This window comes from Solanum lycopersicum, chromosome 5, assembly GCF_036512215.1.
Source record: "Solanum lycopersicum chromosome 5, SLM_r2.1".
NCBI lineage: Eukaryota > Viridiplantae > Streptophyta > Magnoliopsida > Solanales > Solanaceae > Solanum > Solanum lycopersicum.
The window spans coordinates 59,895,646-59,913,671 of record NC_090804.1 but is presented as its reverse complement, the minus strand read 5'-3'; the positions used below and the strand labels follow the sequence as shown (position 1 = coordinate 59,913,671).

The following is an 18,026-nucleotide window of genomic DNA, read 5'->3' as shown; positions in this document are numbered from 1 at the left end:
TCTTGATAGCATGTTTTAGGGCTTGACTAGCTCTATTTTAGGTGTGGTACCGTGCTTGTCAGGGATTATTTATTTAGTTCTATTTTAGTGAATTGACTTGGATTTTGTTATTATGGTATAATTAAGTATGCTTGGCCTTATTCAATGACTAGACTAGATTTTTTCTTAGACTAGCAATATTTGTGGTATTTAGGACTTTTACTTCTCCGGCGTCATTTTAAACGGTTTAACTCATTATAAACTGAAGCAGCAGACTTAAGTCTATTAGAATGAGCCTTAGTTTAGGCATTGATTCAGTTATTCAAAGTTTTTATTAACTCTTCCTATTTCTATGACCCATTGCCATATTTGAGGTTTTATGCTTTGTTGGGTGACTCAAGATTGGAGTCGTGCAAGCCGAGAGTCTTTTATCGATTCCTTAGGTTAAATGTTGTTCCACTGTAGTTTGGGTTATAGATGATACATTATACTTTGATGTTCTTATTGGTTCCCACATGTTTACTCTTTCTCATCAGGCTAGTGCCCTTGGGAGCTTACTATCTGCTAGGCGATGGTCTTATTGGTACCCTGAGATTAGTCTTGCTAGCTAGTTTATAGTCCATGTGATTCTATTATCTTGTTGGGAGATGCTCTTATCGGGGCCTCCGAGTTACGCTTCTAGCAGGACTAATGCCTGTAGGAGTGTATTTTCTAGTTAGCTTGACCTAGGGTTTATTTATTCTAGTTTGGCTGGTGCCCTGGGAGTTTATTGTTTAGATGGGGCGAACCTATTATTGAGTACTTATGGCTTGAGGTGGTTACTTGGTGATTGATTTCTGGATTACATCTAATGGATCTAGATTCACTTTACTTTGCTCTTGTAGTTTAGCTATTTTGTGTAAAATTTTACTTAAACCTGCGCACGAGTGTACCTTTTGGGCTTATGGGTCCCAATTAGGTTTAATTTAGCGATATTTATTTTTTATTTCTTGTACCCTTGTGTGTGTTTTTCTTTAAATTCCACTTTGACCTTTATTGGTGTCTAGATTCCATCTTTTCATTTTTTTCTACCATCGATACTTATTCAATTAAACTATGATGCCTACTGGGTACTTTTTCTTTGGTACTTATACTACATATGCATGTATTTCGTGCCTGCAACAACTTTTGGATCAGAGGTTAAAGTGAGTAGTTCGTGTCTGGACTTGCTTTTATATTTAATATTTTTAAAAAATTTCCATTCTTTTGGAAAACAAAATATTGTATTTTTCTATTTTTAAATCAATATATAGTTATACTTGCTAAAGGTTGAAATTCTAATTTACTTCAACCTCAAAAGAAATGGTCGCTTCACTAACTTTAAATTTCCGACACTAACTTTAGATTTACTCTTTTATTTATTAATCTCTAACTAGTTATCATTCCTATAGGACAAAGATTTTTTTCTAAATGATATCCGAGGATAAAGACAATTCCCGTGAAACTCTTTCATTTCATAGAAGTTCATTCTTATTTTTACGAAACAAATAGATATGCGATAAATAAGGACTTAAATAATTTTTTGGAAGTTCAAATTACCTGTTGCCGGCAACCAACAGTGTTGCAACGTCCTGCTGCTGCTGCAACACTGCGTGGCGCCGGGGTCGATCAAGGGTATGGGTGTGCGCTGGTGAGGGAGGTAGGGTTGAGAGAAAAGGGAAATTAATCGTCATTTCTTTTTTAAAACAAGTGATAATTTACCGACCACGTGATGTTGATATCTTTTAATATAATTATCTACATTTACAAATATTTAATAAATATCGACATCATGAAGTCGATTAAATTTAAATAAAACAATAATTTAAATAAATTAATTAAATTATTGTGTATTAAAATAAATTAATTAACACCGACCTCAAGAGGCTAGTATATTTAAATTATTGTTTTATCTAAATTTAATCGACTTCATTATGTCGGTATTTATTAAATATTTGTAAATGTAGATAATTATATTAAAAGAGGTTTAGTGTGTATTAAAATAAATTAATTAACACCGACCTCAAGAGGCTAGTATATTTAAATTATTGTTTTATTTAAATTTAATCGACTTCATGATATCGGTATTTTTTAAATATTTGTAAATGTAGATAATTATATTGAAAGATATCGACATCGCGTGGTCTATAAATTATCACTTGTTTTAGAAAAGAAATGATGATTAATTTCCCTTTTATCTCAAACCCTACCTCCCTAACAAGCGCACACCCATGCCCTTGATCGACCCCGGCGCCACTCCAGCGCTGCTACAGGGGCAAGACGTTGCAACACTACTTGTCCCCAACAACAGGTAATTTTAACTTCCCAAAATTCATTTTTAGTCCTTATTTACCACATATCAATTTGCTTCGTAAGAATAAGAATGAACTTTTATGAAATGAAACAGTTTCATGGCAACTTTCTTGATTATAAAGAAATCTTTGTCCTATGGGTTAATAACTAGCTAGAGATTAACAAATAAAAGAGGAAATTTGAACTTCGTGTCGGAAATTTAAAGTTAGTGAAGAGACCATTTCTTTTGAGGCTGAAGTGCATTAGAATTACCAATTTTAGAAAGTATAATTATATATAGATTTAAAAATAGAAAAATACTATATTTTCTTTTCCAAAAGAATGGAAAATTTTCAAAAATATTAAATATAAAGGCAAGTCCAGACACGAAGTGCTCACTTTAATCTCCGATCCAAAAATTGTTGCAGGTACGAAATACATGCATAGTGTAGTATAAGTACCAAAGTAAAAGTACCAGCAGGCATCATAGTTTAATTGAGCAAGGATGGTAGAAAAACATGAAAAGATAGAATCTAGACACCAATAAAGGTCAAAGTGATATTTAAAGAAAAATACACAAGGGCACAAGAAATAAAGACTAAATACAACTAAACTACATGAGTGAATTAAAGTGAATCTAGATCCATTAAATGCAATCCGGACATCAATCCCCAAGTAACCACCTCAAACTACAAGCACACAATAATGGGTTACTGTAGGGGCACTAGCCTAACTAGAAAAAGTAAACCCTAGGGCTGGCTAACCAGAAAATACACTCCCACGAGCATCAACCCATTAATGAAGAGTAACTTGGAGGCACCAATAAGCACATCACCCAACGAGATAATAAAATCACAAGGGCTCTGACCTAGCTTACAATACTAAACTAAGTGTACCAATAAGACCATCGCCTAGAAAATAGTATGCTCCCAAGAGCACTAGCTTAGTTAGCAAGTGTAAAGATGTGGGAACCAATAAGAACATCGAAGTATCATGTATCATCTATAACCCAAACTACAGTGGAACAACATTTAACCCAGGGAAATGATAAAAGGCTCTCGTCGTGCATGACTCCAATCTTGAGTCACCCAACAAATCATAAAACCTCTACTATCGCAATGGGCCGTAAAAATAGGAAGAATGAATAGAAATTTGAAAAACTGAATCAACGCTTAAAATAAGGCTCATTCTATTAGACTTAAGTCGCAACTTCAGTTTATTATGAGTTAAACGGTCTAAAACGATGTTGGAGAAGTATAAGTCCTAAATATTGCATGTATCGCTCGTCTAAGGCAAAAACTAGTCTAGTCCTAGAATAAGGCCAAACATACTCAATTATACCATAATAACAACATCCAAGTCAACTTCACTAAAAAAGAACGAAACACATAATCCCCGACTAGTGTGGTACTACACCTAAAATAGAGCTACTCAAGTCCTAAAACATGATATCAATAAAAGTAAATAAGAAAGACTAGGTACACGCCCTCAATTCCATCTAATCAACATGTAATTACACATTAAACCTCAATCTAAGAGAATGGAATTCGTAGTCTACCTTTAGCTCGATCTCGTGTGCTCTAAAACACAATGTCGAAGCCTTTCCCTTGAGAACAACCTCAAAATGTTTTCACTATATATAACAAAATTTTCCGACAAAGTTGTGTCCCAGGATACCCCTTAGGCCTTCCTAGAGCCGCCCCTGGAGTCACAAGGAGTTTACACCTTCTCGGTGATAACTACAAAACTCTCTTTAAGCCTCCAATTAAAACTTTTACAAGTTTCTGTTTATTAAGAGTTATCCGAATAAGGCATATTCCCATTCATATCGTCATACCAAGACTTGCAAGCCATTTGAACCATGTCATTTTCATAGTTAGCCATTTAAAACTCTTAACCCGTCCTTTGAAAATCAGAGACTAATTTATGTTAAAATTTCCATTCAATGCCAACATCCAAGTCTTTCCAAGTTATAAAATTACATATAAAATGTAAAATCATTAACATTTAACCGCGATAGAAAATTAGCCTTTGTTCATTATTTAAACCAAAGCTTTTGAAAGACTAAAAAAATTCTCAAATCCTTTATTATAGGCAAAACCCTTTTCAAATCATATGAGGAAATTCAATAATTCAAAACCAACAATCTAATTTTGAAATCATATTAAAGTAATTTGTCATAATTAACAACATAGGAGCATTTGTAATCAATTTTCATGAAATCATCTTTCAACCCTTACCTTTTTTATTATATAGAAAAAAGGAATAATAAAATATAATATGAATCATATATAAGTAGTTTGAAGTTAGGAGTGTTTAAACACACCTTTTGATGAAGAACTAAAGAATGGGGCCTTGAGAATTAACCTTAGATATTGCTTCTTGAAGTGTTGTGGAAGAGGAGGAGAAGTATTTTTTGTAACTTATAAAATCTCCTAGAATATTACTTTCGGAGGAACTTGATAGTCATGGATTAGGGTTATGGTTTGAGGAAAGGACTAAAACACCCCTTATAAAATATGAAAGAAAGAGAAGACTTAAACAATTTCAGAGCATGTGTGCGATGGTGCAGCTTGAGCCTACATTGTGAGGCTTTTTGAGTTACATTAATTTGCTGATGTGGCCGAGTGACTGATTTGTACTTCACGCGGCGGACCACACAAAACCTGTGGTGCTTAATAAAATGAGCATAGCTTTTAGAATATAACTTAGATGGTCGAAGCTGTTGGAACAAAGACTTCACGACCTTTAATTTTAGTTGTATTAGGCCACAAAATCTTAATACTCAAGGAATACCTTATGATCTTAGTTCACATCGAAAGATCTTCCCAAAGAAAGAAAATATTTTAAATACCGATCCAACATTAAAAATTATAGGATTTAGAGTCTATATGCATTTAAAGAATGACAAAGGTCATAGTTGCATGAATTATAGTATTGATCAGCAGTGTTTGGTGCATTTTTACTAAGTCGGGATTAGACTTTTATCATGATGCATGAAAGAATTATTTATAGAGCATAAATGATATTTGACTAGGTAAACGAGCACGGACTTGAATTCTGAATTATCGAGCAGGTCCGTGTGATTATTTAATACTTTTAGAAAATGGAATTATGTCATTTCTTTATGGTGTAAATATTGATGTTCTGTTATTTAAAATTTCACACTATGTTCATTTGGTATTTTGACACATTAGGAGTTCTAGAGCTTGGAATAGAGTGATTCTTGTGACGTTCTTCTTGATATAATATGGAGGTTGGTAAGCAATCTTCATTTTGGCATTATCTCATTATTTCTGCATATGGTTTTCTTTCCTTATTGGTGTATTTCTTGGGGGGAAATTGGAGTTCATTGATTTAGACTTTTTTTTATGGAAAAGTGTATATTTAAGATCCTTATGTTTAAAGGTAAATTGATCTTGGCATAAATTGTTGATTCATCAATTAGTTTTATCATATTAACCGCGTATAAACTTGAGAATTTGAGTATTTTTTTGGGTAAAGTTAAAGTTTGATAAGTTGAGGATTTCAAGGTACGTCGATTTTAACTTTGTTTTTGATGAAATTTCATATTTGAACTTTCCTAAGCATGAGTAAGCTATCTTTAAATCTACTTTTCATATTCGAGCGGGGGTTCCAGACCCGAGTGTTAGGGCTTTTCTCATGACTTTGTGTAAGTAAATTAGAGTTTTGAGCATAATGCTAATTTTTTTTCGTTACAATGTCATTTTTGAGTTTCAAAATATTTGGGTTATATCATTTTCTATTATTTTACCTTTGGCCTTGGGGATCGATTTTTGGGTCGTTTCTAACCTAGTTTTCAATAACAACTTTACAGATGTTGTTGTTCAAGATTATTATTGAGATAATATATTTGATTAGATTTGGTAGATTCGGAGACATCATAACTTAAACATACTAACTGCATTGTATACTACGAGTACTACTGTAACACCCCATATCCAAACAGACCAAAAACTCATCTTTTCAAAAAAACTGCATCTGCAATCGACGGATTGTAGCCTGAACCATGGCCAGTTTTGCACATTCATTGATTGAGTCAGAAACCCCCAAAAAAACTCAGTCCAGAAAAATTTGACTAAGTGTGGAACGACGGACAGACCTACGGTCCGTAGCCTATGTTCGTCAATCGAGAATTCACTTACCCACTCCCTGAAAAGAACCACTTATACGTGTACTACATATTCTCGTGATGTAGGTCCAGGTTCTCAGCATCCAGATCGCGCTTAGATAGATTTTCGATCTCCGTTTCAGTACATTCAGTGGTGAGTGCTCATTCTTCGAGGACAATAGTTATGAGTTCATTTTACTCTTTTAATCATTTAGTTTCAGTTTTTTCTACACTTTGTTGGGGCTTGTCTCTATATTTCTAGTCCAATAAAGGATTTCAACTTAGTGATGAGTTAATATCTTATTTGTATTACACTCATCAGTACTTCATTTATCTCAGATATAACATATAGGTATTCCCCATCTTTTCAGTTTAAACTATGATTTAGATTCCACAGTTAGTTTATTATCTTTAGTATGCTCATGGTAATGCCAGCAGGTTTAGCTTAGGATCACTTGTGGTCCTAGGTTCCGCGTTCGCGTCTCGACGGTAGCTCGGGGCATGACAAAACTTGGTATCAGAGCACTAGGTTCAAGTGTCCTAGGATTTTTGAAAAGCCGCACTAAGTAGAGTCCCTTTCATGGGGGTGTAGTGCACCAATTTAATGAGAGGGAGGCTATGAAGTGTTTTAGGAAAACTTCATTTTGCTGTTACTCTTATCGTGCGTAAGGAATGATATAGTTCCACTCTTACTTGAGATTCTACGTTTCAGATCATGTCTTCTCCAAGAGTTAACGCTAGGAATGCAAATGCCAAGAATGCAAACGCAACTCCTCTAGTCCCAGATCAAGAAGTCTCCAATGTTGAATTGAGGATTGCCATATAGATGCTGGCTCAGAGTATGGCTAACCAGAAAAATCAGGTTCATGCTCATGTGAATGAAAATAGTGGATCAGTATCATCAAGGGTTGATGACTTTGTTATGATGAATGCGTCTGAGTTCTTAGGATCTCAAACTAATGAAGATCGTCAGAATTTCTTGGATGAGATCAAGAAAAACTTTGAGGTAATGCGAGTCACTTGGAATGATCGAGTTGAGTTGGCATCATACAAGTTGAAGGATGTTGCTCATATTGGGTACATTCAGTGGAAACACAATAGGGGTGCAAATGTGGCTCATATCACTTGGGATTGCTTAGTGAGACTTTTCTCGACAAGTTTTCCCAATAGAGTTGAGAGAGGAAAGGCTCAAGAATTCATGAAATTGAGGCAGGGTAACTTGACAATCCAAGAGTATGGCCTGAAATTTAACACACTCTCCAGGTATGCTCCTCACATGGTTGCTGACTCCAGGGCTCACATGAATAAGTTCTTGTATGGAGTGTCAGATTTGGTGAAAACTGAGTGTCGAAATGCTATGTTACTAGGAGATATGAACATACTCAGCAGGTTGAGGGTGATAAGCTTAGGGAATAAGCTAAGGAGAGTAAAAAGGCTAGGACTGGGAACTATGACTATTCCCAATAGAAATCAGGTGGTGGAAGTCGCTCGCAGAGTCAGCAAAAGTTTTCAGCTCCAGCTCCTTCGTCAGCTAGTGTTCCATCCTCCAAGAATAGGTATGACCTGAAGGGTAGAGCACCATGCCCTTAGTCTCAGAGAAGTGTTGCAGGAACCAAGACTCACCCCACTTTCCCTAAGTGTAATAAGAATCACCCGGGCGAGTGTCTCGCAGAAAAAGAAGAATGTTTTGGATAAATTCAATCAGGTCACAAGTTGAGGGATTGTCCTTCTAGAATGGGTCAAAGAGGTGGAAATGGTAGAACTCATTAAACAACTTCATAAACACCAGCAAGTCGCTCGACTCATCAAGTTAACTCATTTGGTATAGGTGGCGGTCAGCGTCATAACATGTTGTATGCTCTTCAGGCTCGCCAGGATTAGGAAGGTTCTCTTAATGTAGTTACTGGTACATTGCGAGTCTTTGACCTCGATGCTTATATATTGTTAGATCCACGGGCTACTCTTTCTTTTCTAAGTCTATACGTAAAATTCCAATTCAGTGTTTGTCAATAAACTCTCTCAGAACCTTTCTCAGTGTCTACTCGAGTCGGTGACCTAATTATACCTAGACAGGTATACAGAAATTGCCTATAGCAGTCTCTCAGAAAGTAACCTCAGCAAATCTTGTAGAGTTAGAAATAGTAGACTTCGGTGTCATTCTAGGAATGGATTGGTTACATTCCTCTTATGCCTCAGTCAATTGTAGAACTAGGATTGTTTATTTTCAGTTTCTCGACGAACCAATCTTAGAATTGAAGTGTTGTATCTAAGCGCCTATGGTCGATTCATTTCTTACCTTATGGCAGAAAGATGATCTCAAAAGATTATCTCTGTCATCTAGTTCGAGTTAAGGATTCTAGCTTTAAAACCCCAACTTTTGGGTCTGTTCTAGTAGTATGTGAGTTGCAGAAGTACTTCTAGAAGATCTTCCCAGAGTCCCTACCGAAAGGGAAATTGATTTTGGAATTGATCTCCTTCCAGATACCCAACCTATTTCTATTCCTCCATACAGAACGACTCTAGAAGAGCTTAAGGAATTGAAAGAGCAGTTGAAAGACCTTCTAGATAAGGGTTTTGTAACAACCCTAAAAAAGGATATGCTAAGTAATGCTTAATGTGTCCAGAATGCCTACGATTAGACCGGGTTCACACAGGTTGATGCGCGTAGAACCATATCTCTGAACCCTTTCTAAAGCCTAGCCAACTAACTTGGGGAGTTAATTGAGCTAGAAAAGGTCGGGTCCAATCATGTAGGGCTCTTGAATACAAAGATTTACTTGAATGAGTCTTTACCTGACTTAAAAAGGAAAAATCTTAGGTTTGGAAGGTCTTGGGGTAAAATGGTCTTTTTCCAAGATAATGGTAGTATCATAATTACCCTAAATCTATAATTGATTATTTAATTAATAACGTGGAGAGTCATTTTGGGGAGAGAGGGACCAAAAATTGGCTCTTAGAGTGAAGTCTTGCTCCACCGGGGTTCGAACCTTGGTGGAAGCCATGATTTAAATTGTTTTTTATTTAATTTAGTAAATTAAGGTAATTAATTAATATTTATTATTTATTGGCTGATTTAAAATTAAAGGGAAATCATATTTTTAATATTTAAGTAAACCTTATTTGATTAAGTCCTAAAATAGACTCCTAAACCTAAGATAACTCTCTCCTCTCATGTCTATCGCTCAACACAGGTTCAATCTCTCTTCTCTTTCACGTTCTCTCTGCCAAAGTAACTTCAAGAACAGAAATATAAACCAATTCTTCACACTTGAAGAACTCACCACGAAAGATAAAAACAAACAACGTAATCAATCACGTAGGCAAAGAGAAGGTTGTTCGTCGACTTTGGTGTTGAACTTTCGGTGCTGGACGTGTGTTTGGAGGATTTTTTTGGGTAACAAGTCAAGGTTTGAACGTCAAAAAGGTATAGGTTCTCTTGTCTCTTGGTCCCTTTCCCAAGAGACCCCTTAAGGTTCTGTATATTCATTCCGAAAACTAGGGTTGTTCCCCGTTGCATGTCCCTGTCACAAGCTCCCATTGAATCATAGTTTGGTTATGTTTGCTAGTAGAAAACTAGGGATAAAACGTGTTTTCGTGATGCTTATGTGTTTATATGTATGTTTGGAATTATGTTACTTATGTTGATGTTTTCCGAAAATATAACTATGTGCGTTTGGGTGTGTTGTCGTGGCTATTGGTCATGGTTTGTGAAATTAAATGGCATGTTAGTTCTTTTTTTTCATGTACACAATTTTGTGTAAATCGTGATGTTCATATGACATGAAATGTGGCTGATTTGAGTGATAATATCTTGGCTAAACGAATCCATGAAAATTCACCTAAACGTTCTAAATGCACAATGAAATTCCCCTAAGAACTGAAGTGTAATGTAATGGAAAAGAAGATGTAAATATAACTCAAATTTCCAACACATTGTTGATTAATTTCAGCCAAGTTGTTTAAAATGTCATTAAGAGTGAAGAAAAACAAGCGAGGCAGTAAAGGTCGAACCCGTGACCTCACCACATTAAAAATTGTTAAAATAAAGAAGTGAAAAAAATGTGGTAGCGGGGAATTGAACCGTGCTCCTGGCTGGAGAATAATGTATGAAAATAAGAAATGAGAGGAGTGGGATTCGAACCCACAACCGCACGTCAAGCTTAAGGAAAAATGAAAAGAAAATAAGCGTGAGGCGTGGGAATCGAACCCACGACCTCTAGGCGGAAAAGTAGGATTAAAAGAAAAATAAAGTGAGGATGTGGGGGTTCAATCCCACAACCTCACAATCAACTCAAAAAAGTCAAGATCAAACGAAAATAAAATAATGATGTTGTGGGGGATCAATCCCACAACCTCTCGGTCCCCAAACGGATAAAAGAAAAAGATAAAATAAAGAAGAAAAATATGACAATGTTGGGGCTTGATCTCGAGCCCAATGTTGTGTGACCGAAAATAAATAAATAGAAAAATGTAAGTGTTGTCCAAGGGATTCGATACCGAGTTCCTTTGCCCAAATTTCTATATTGATACATAAGTCATACCTGAATAAATGTTCAACACAATGCTGCCTACATAGATCGGAATCGAGATCTTGGCATACATACGAGATGCATAGGTCTTGTACCACATAATCTTAGGAAGATATTAATCATTTAAACGAACTATGAATGAAGCCTAATAGCTTGTATGTATAGACTCATAAGTCTAGCATACGTTAGAAGTAAGTGAACCTAAGATGCATGTAATGAAATGATTATATGAACAATTAAATGATGAAACCCTATAAGGGTTAAATAAGAGTGCAAAACACACTAAATGGTCAAGTGAACTGGCATATGATGAAATGAACATCTACGTAAAAAGGGGTGAGTAATAATGAAGACAAATTGTGCTAATGCTAATTATTGTGGTGACAACATGATATGAGGCTAATGTAAAAGATGAGAGCAATCTTAAATGATCCTAAGCAAATTGTTACCAAAACGTACTCACCTGTGAGAGTGTAAAGTTAATCAAGACACCAGTCTTTATGAACACTCTAATGAAAGTATTGAGACTAACACACTTAATACTAATGATGATATGAGAAATCGTCTATTGAGCTATGATCTCTTCATACTAGAAGCCAACTTCCATGATGTATGAGTTAAATGTTATGGAAGTTTATATTGAGCACTGATAGACTAGCTATGATCAGTGATGCCTTCTTTTTGAAAGGGCGGATGTTCACGTAACTCTCAAGAGATAAGACTGTCCGGCATGCCGGGTATGGGTTTTCTTATATATCCTAGTCTTCGAACCTATACTGTCAATATAGGGATATGTCGGGGTTCATTTCCCATGTATGCTAGCATATTTTGGACAGTGATTCAACCTTTTTTGGTGTGGGGGAGATACAGGATTTCATGATGCTCACATGATCTATGTCGGTTAAAGTTAAAGTTCCCCATGAATGAATGAAGCCATCCTCAAATGATTCACATAATGAAATGAATGATACAAAAGGTGTTACGATAGGATAATCAAGAGGTGAGCTACACTTAAGTAATGAAACTAGTTAATTCTTTATCATGGCACGGCGAACCCGATGAAAGAATTATACATCCTAGGTATAACTGGTCTTTACACTAGTTTATGAATGAATGAAATGAAGTACGTACGAATGAATGAAGCAGACTCTGTGTTTGCTAATCAGGGCTCCCTAGTTGTGGTCTCATATGTTGAGCCCTCATTGTTGGGAAGTCTTAATGTTAAGTCCATGATTACAAGGTCTCATGGAATATGAAATAATGATATGAAAGATGTTATGTTTTTTATGAAATATGTTATATGCTATACGCAATATGTTATGTGCTATGTGTAAGATGTTATGTACTGTGTGCAATATGATACGTATGATGATGCATGTTACTCTCATTGCATGAATTTCCTAATACAAATTTAGAAAGCTTACTACGTTTCCTAATCCAAATTTGGCAAGTTCACTGATTTAACTTTCCATAATCATGTTGTTAGGAAAGAGATTTTCTTACTCATACATGTCCGTGTTGTGTGCTTGCATATACTCATACTTAGTACAAGTGTGTACTAATCCCATACAATTCTATAATTTTACGTGCAGGCACAGGTGGACGCTAGAGCTTATAGGTTGACGTTGCAGCTATCCAAACGTGGAGCTTTCATCCGGACTTGGTAGGCCCTCATTCTTTCGAGGATCTGTACCGTTATTATCTAGCTTAGTTGTAGGCTATAGCTAGCGGAGCATGTTCCACTAGCGTTTATTTCAACTTTTTCAGACTTTTTATTGGTGCCATTTTGGCAAAAATACGTTTAGTAAAATTATGAACCGATTCTTTCATTTGATATCTCTTTATTAGATGGTTTATTTGTGAATGCGTATGATGTTAAGTATAATATGTTTCGCATGAAATAAGAAAAAAAAAGTTCAAACTTTAGCTAAAATTAACCTAGATGAAGTATGACCCATGTAGGCTTGTATGCGACCTCTGAGAGGTCAACGACGCCGGTCTCGTTTGGGGTCTAGACTCTGGGTGTGACAGTTTTCGTCAGACCTAGTATTTCTCCATGGAGTGCATCAGTGTTGTTCGTAAAGAAAAAAGATCGTCTTATCAGAATGTGCATCACTATATATAGTTGAACAAGGTCACAATCAAGAATAAGTGTCCCATCCCCAGGATTGGTGACTTGTTTGACCAACTTTAGGGTGCTAGCCATTTCTTAAAGATAGACCTCAGATTAGGTTATCATTAGCTTAGAGTCAGAGATAGTGACATTCCAAAAACAACCTTCAAGACTCGGTATGGTCATTATGAATTTATAGTTATGTCATTTGGACTAACCAATTCTCTTGCAGCTTTAATGGATTTGATGACCAGAGTGTTCAAAGAGTACTAGGACTTGTTCGTTATCGTCTTTGTTGATGATATCCTCATTTACTCTAACAATGAGGAACAACATACGAGTCATTTGAGAATTGTTCTACAGACTCTCAAGGATCGTCAGTTTTTCGATAAGTTTAGCAAATGTGAGTTTTGGTTACAATCCGTTGCTTTCCTTGGTCACATTGTATCTAGCGAAGCAATCCGAGTGGATTCACAGCAGTGAAACAATGGCCCGTACCTACCTTTACTTCTACAGATATCAGAAGTTTCTTAGGTCTAGCGGGTTATTATAGAAGGTTCGTTGAAGGAATCTCATCTATAGCCTCACCATTGACTAGGTTAACGCAAAAGATGGTCAAGTTTCAATGTATAGATGATTGTGAGAAAAGCTTTGCAAAATTGAATGCTAGATTGACTACAACTCTTGTCTTGACTCTCCAGAGGGTTCAGATGGTTATGTGATCTATTGTTATGCATTCAGAGTGTGCCTAGGTTGTGTTTTGATGCAGCGAGATAAGGCTTTAGCTTATGCTTCGAGACAGCTTAAGGTGCATGAGAAGAATTATCCAATTCATGATCTCGAGCTCATAGTAGTGGTGTTTGCACTCAAGATATGGAGACACTACTTGTATGGTGTTCATGTAGATGTATTCACTGACCATAAGAACCTTCAGTATGTGTTCACCCAGAAAGAGTTGAATCTTCGCCAGAGGAGATGTCTTGAGTTCCATAAGGAATATAATATGAGTGTGCATTATCATCCTAGTAAGCCGAATGTACTAGCATATGCCCTTAGTAGATTATCAATGGGTCTATAGACCATGTTGAGGAAGAAAAGAAAGAGCTAATGAAGTATGTTCACAGGATTGCTCACACAGGAGATCGCCTTATGAGCATATCACACAATGGTGTAATAGTTTAGAATAAGGCAGAATCTTCTTTTGTAGTGGAGGTTAAGGAAAAGAAAGACAATGATCCAATCTTTCTTGAACATAAGGGTGCAGTCCACAATCATAGAGTGGAGGTTTTCTCCCAAGGGGGAGATGGTGTACTTCGCTACCAGGGTAGATTGTGTATTCCTGATGTGGGAGAGTTGAGACAACATATTCTTAGAGAAGCCCGTAACACCAGGTATTCTATTAATCCAGGTGCCACTAAGATGTACCGTGATCTGCGTTAACTCTATTGGTGGAATGGCATGAAGAGGTATATAGCAAATTTTGTGAGTAAGTACCCAAACTGCCAGCAGGTCAAGGTAGAAAATCAGAAACAAGGGGGTATGATTCAAGAGATTGACATCCCTACATGGAAGTGGGATGTGATAAATATGGATATCATCCCAGGGTTACCGCGAACTCGAGGCAGCATGACTTCATTTAGGTAATAGTTGATAGGATGACTAAACCTTCTGGCATTTTGGCAGTCAAGAGTACAGATTCAGCAGAAGACTATGCCAATATTTACATTAATGGAATTGTGAGGTTGCATGGGGTTCCTTTGTCTATCATCTCAAATAGAGGTCCTCAGTTTACCTATCATTTCTGGAAGTCATTTCATAAGGGTCTTGGTACTCAAATTAACCTTCGCACAACATTTCATTTGCAAACGAATGGACAGGCAGATCATACCATTCAGACCCTAGAGGAAATTTGAAGAGCTTATGTGATTTGATTTTAAGGGTAGTTGGGATGATCACCTTGCTCTTATTGAGTTCTCCTACAACAATAGCTACCATTCTGATGTACCGTGGTTTGCTGGTATTTTAAATGCTTTTTTCTTATGTTTAGTGTGTGTCCAAAAGCCTTTTTGTATTGATTTTTATGTAAGTTTCTCCTTATTTGTAGGAAATCTTTTCAAAGATGAACGCGGAAGTTTTTGAGCGAGAAATGCAGAAGAGACCGACGGTCCATCGAGCTTGTGACGGTCCGTAGGTGGCATCGTAGTGAAGCTGCTGAAGGAAGATGGGGAAGTCTGAGCTAGTGTGGGATTACTGAAGTCCACGACGGACCGTCATAGCTACTACGTTCCGTCCGGCTAGTTCGTCGTAATGATCAGAAAGTAGTCCAGTACCCAAATTCCAAAAAGTTAAAGTATTATGGAACGGAAGCCTCGACGGACCGTCGTGCTTGGAACGGTCCGTCATACCTGTTCGTTGAGGGTAATGAAGAAAGCAGCAGAAGGATTTGTGAAGTATGTGACGACGGAGGCCATGACGGCCCGTCGTGACCACGACGGTCCGTCATGAGGTCTGTCGACCCAGACCCATTTTGACAGATTTTTAGTAATTAGGATCCTTCTTTTATTATGTTTTTGTTTTTTTATAAATAGTTAGAAAACCTCGTTTTTGGGGTTAGACTTTTTGATAGTTAGACTTTTGGAGAGTTGGACTTTTTGATAATCTTTAGTTCTCTTATTCAAGTATTGACGGATTAATTTCAGTAATTGATACACTTTTTCTGGAATGGATTGTTGGTGCTTTTGTTGATTAATCAAGTGAATTTATGGATTTTATTCTTTCTCATTAAAGAAGTGCATGAATTCTTTTATTAAATATATGAATAGTGTGATTATGACCATGGATAAATAAACTCCATAGCTAGGGTTGTGGGAACCATGGGCGAATAATGAGGTAAAATCTAACTAAAATAGCAATTCAAGAGTAGTGTCTTGCATGTATTGATAATTCTTTCGTTTAGAAGTCTTTTTAAAGGATGTTCAACGTTAGAACTTGTCTTAATGCTACTTGCCGGACCAAGGAGGTAGAGAATAGGAAAAAAATTATCAACATAGATTTAGTGTACACTATCTAACAGGCTAGTGTTGATTGGTACGAGGTAATAACTAAGTATAATATCTAATACAATGCTTAATATGAGGTAAAGGTAAGGGTTGGTATAGCAACACACACAGCCGAACCAAGTTGCGGAGTGAAATTTTCTAGATGCCGGACCAAGGATTTCGATATACATAACTTATCACTTTACTTGCAAGATACTAGGAAAGAATTTTTATAGTTAGAATCATCAAGTTAGGAACCTGTGGGGAACACTTAAGCCCTAGTTACTTTTATTAATTGATTAAGCTCCAAGATTTTAATCTGTTAGTTGTTTACTTTGATCTAGTTAATTATTTTCATTAATTTAGAAATAAAACCCCCCCTTTATTGTCTTTTGTTTTCTAGGGAAATAATTGACTAAATAATAGTAATAATATAATAAAGTTAAGTCTGAACTATTTTCCTTGTGGGAACGATCCCAACCTCATTAGTTGGGTTCTTTACTTGATACGACCGATTTACTTCTTATTTGAGAAGGAAGTTTGAGCGTATCACATTCCAGCATATAGATGGCCCCTTATGAAGCTTTGTATGGGCGTAGATGTAGATCTCCCGTTGGTTGGTTTAAAGTAGGTGAAGAAGCCTTGATAGGGCCAAATTCAGTCCTTGATGCTACGAGAAAGTGAAACTCATTAGAAGGCTTAAGACAGCCCAAAGTCATTAGAAATCTTATGCATATATAAAGATAAGAGAACTAAAGTTCCAAGCTGTTAATTGGGTTTTTCTGAAAGTCTCACCTATGAAAGGGGTGATGAGATTTGGAAAGAAAGGAAGCTACGTCCTAGATATGTAGGCCCTTACAAGATTTTGAAAATCATTGACAAGGTGGCATATGAGTTTTAATTGCCAGTAGAATCAGCAGCACTTCATCCGGTCTTTCACATCTCACTCTTGAATAAGTGTATGGGTGACCCAGCCTCTATAGTGCCATTAGAGAGTGTGGCGGTGAGAGATAGACTTTCTTATGAGGATGTAACAGATGAGATTCTTTACCGTAAGGTTAGAAGGTTGAGTAACAAAGAAGTCGATTCAGTCAAGGTTTCGTGGAGGAGTTAGTCCATAGAGGGAGCTACTTGGGAAGCAGAAGCAGCCATGAAAGCCAAGTATCCTCACCTCTTTCCTTCCTATTCCACTCAAGCTTGAGATTATAGTTCCTATACAGTTTTCCAGTCATTCATGCGTGAATTCAGTCTTAGAATCATGTTCCCTCAGTTTAGACTTGCATTTTCAATGTATTTGCATGTTCTCGAAATTCAATTCAATCATAAACTCAGTTCTCAGTGTTTAGTAGTAGAATTTGCATCTCTCTCCCTTTATTTAAGCTAGTTTAGTCTTTATTCGAGGACGAATGTTCCCAAGGGGGAGATATTGTAACACCCTATATCCAAAACACACAAAAAATAAGTTTTTCATAAAAATTGCAGGTGCAATCGATGGTTACCATCGACGGATCGTAGCCTGAACCTCGACCCGTCCTGCACATCCGTCGATTGAGTCAGAGACCCCCCAAAAAAATTGACTAATTGTCGAACGATAGACGGACCTACTGTCCGTAGGTCAGACTACTCTCCATAGCCTGTGTCCGTCGACTGATACCCCACTTACCCACTCTCATACAAGAACCACGATTGACCAGAATGGTCAATAAAAGGACCCTCGGACCGTAGGTGTGACCATAAGTGGGAATTAGCAGCCAGTTAGGGAGAAAAAGTAGTTGGTAAACTTCAAATGATCGTAACTCTTATCACAAAAAAGAATTAGGTGTTCCATTACCTATGAAATGATAGATAATTGAATTAGCTTTACATAGCCACCAAGTTTGCTAAAATCAGACCTCCGAGTAAAAAAGTTATGCCCGTTTTAGTAA

General features: G+C 36.6%; 1 long non-coding RNA gene across 4 annotated transcripts; it reads left to right on the top strand.

Annotated features, from left to right (window-relative positions):
• Nucleotides 1-2,217: 2,217 nt before the first annotated feature.
• On the top strand, nt 2,218-15,834 carry LOC138348605 (uncharacterized). 4 transcript variants are annotated; one of them, XR_011221378.1, is made up of 4 exons: nt 2,218-5,365; nt 5,487-5,545; nt 12,543-12,613; nt 15,168-15,834. It is a non-coding gene; the product is annotated as an uncharacterized lncRNA (long non-coding RNA). The 4 variants fall into 4 exon arrangements; XR_011221379.1 differs by having other exon boundaries at nt 5,487-5,549; XR_011221380.1 differs by lacking the exon at nt 15,168-15,834 and adding an exon at nt 9,613-9,845 and having other exon boundaries at nt 2,218-4,021; nt 12,543-12,779.
• The last annotated feature ends 2,192 nt before the right edge of the window (nt 15,835-18,026 follow it).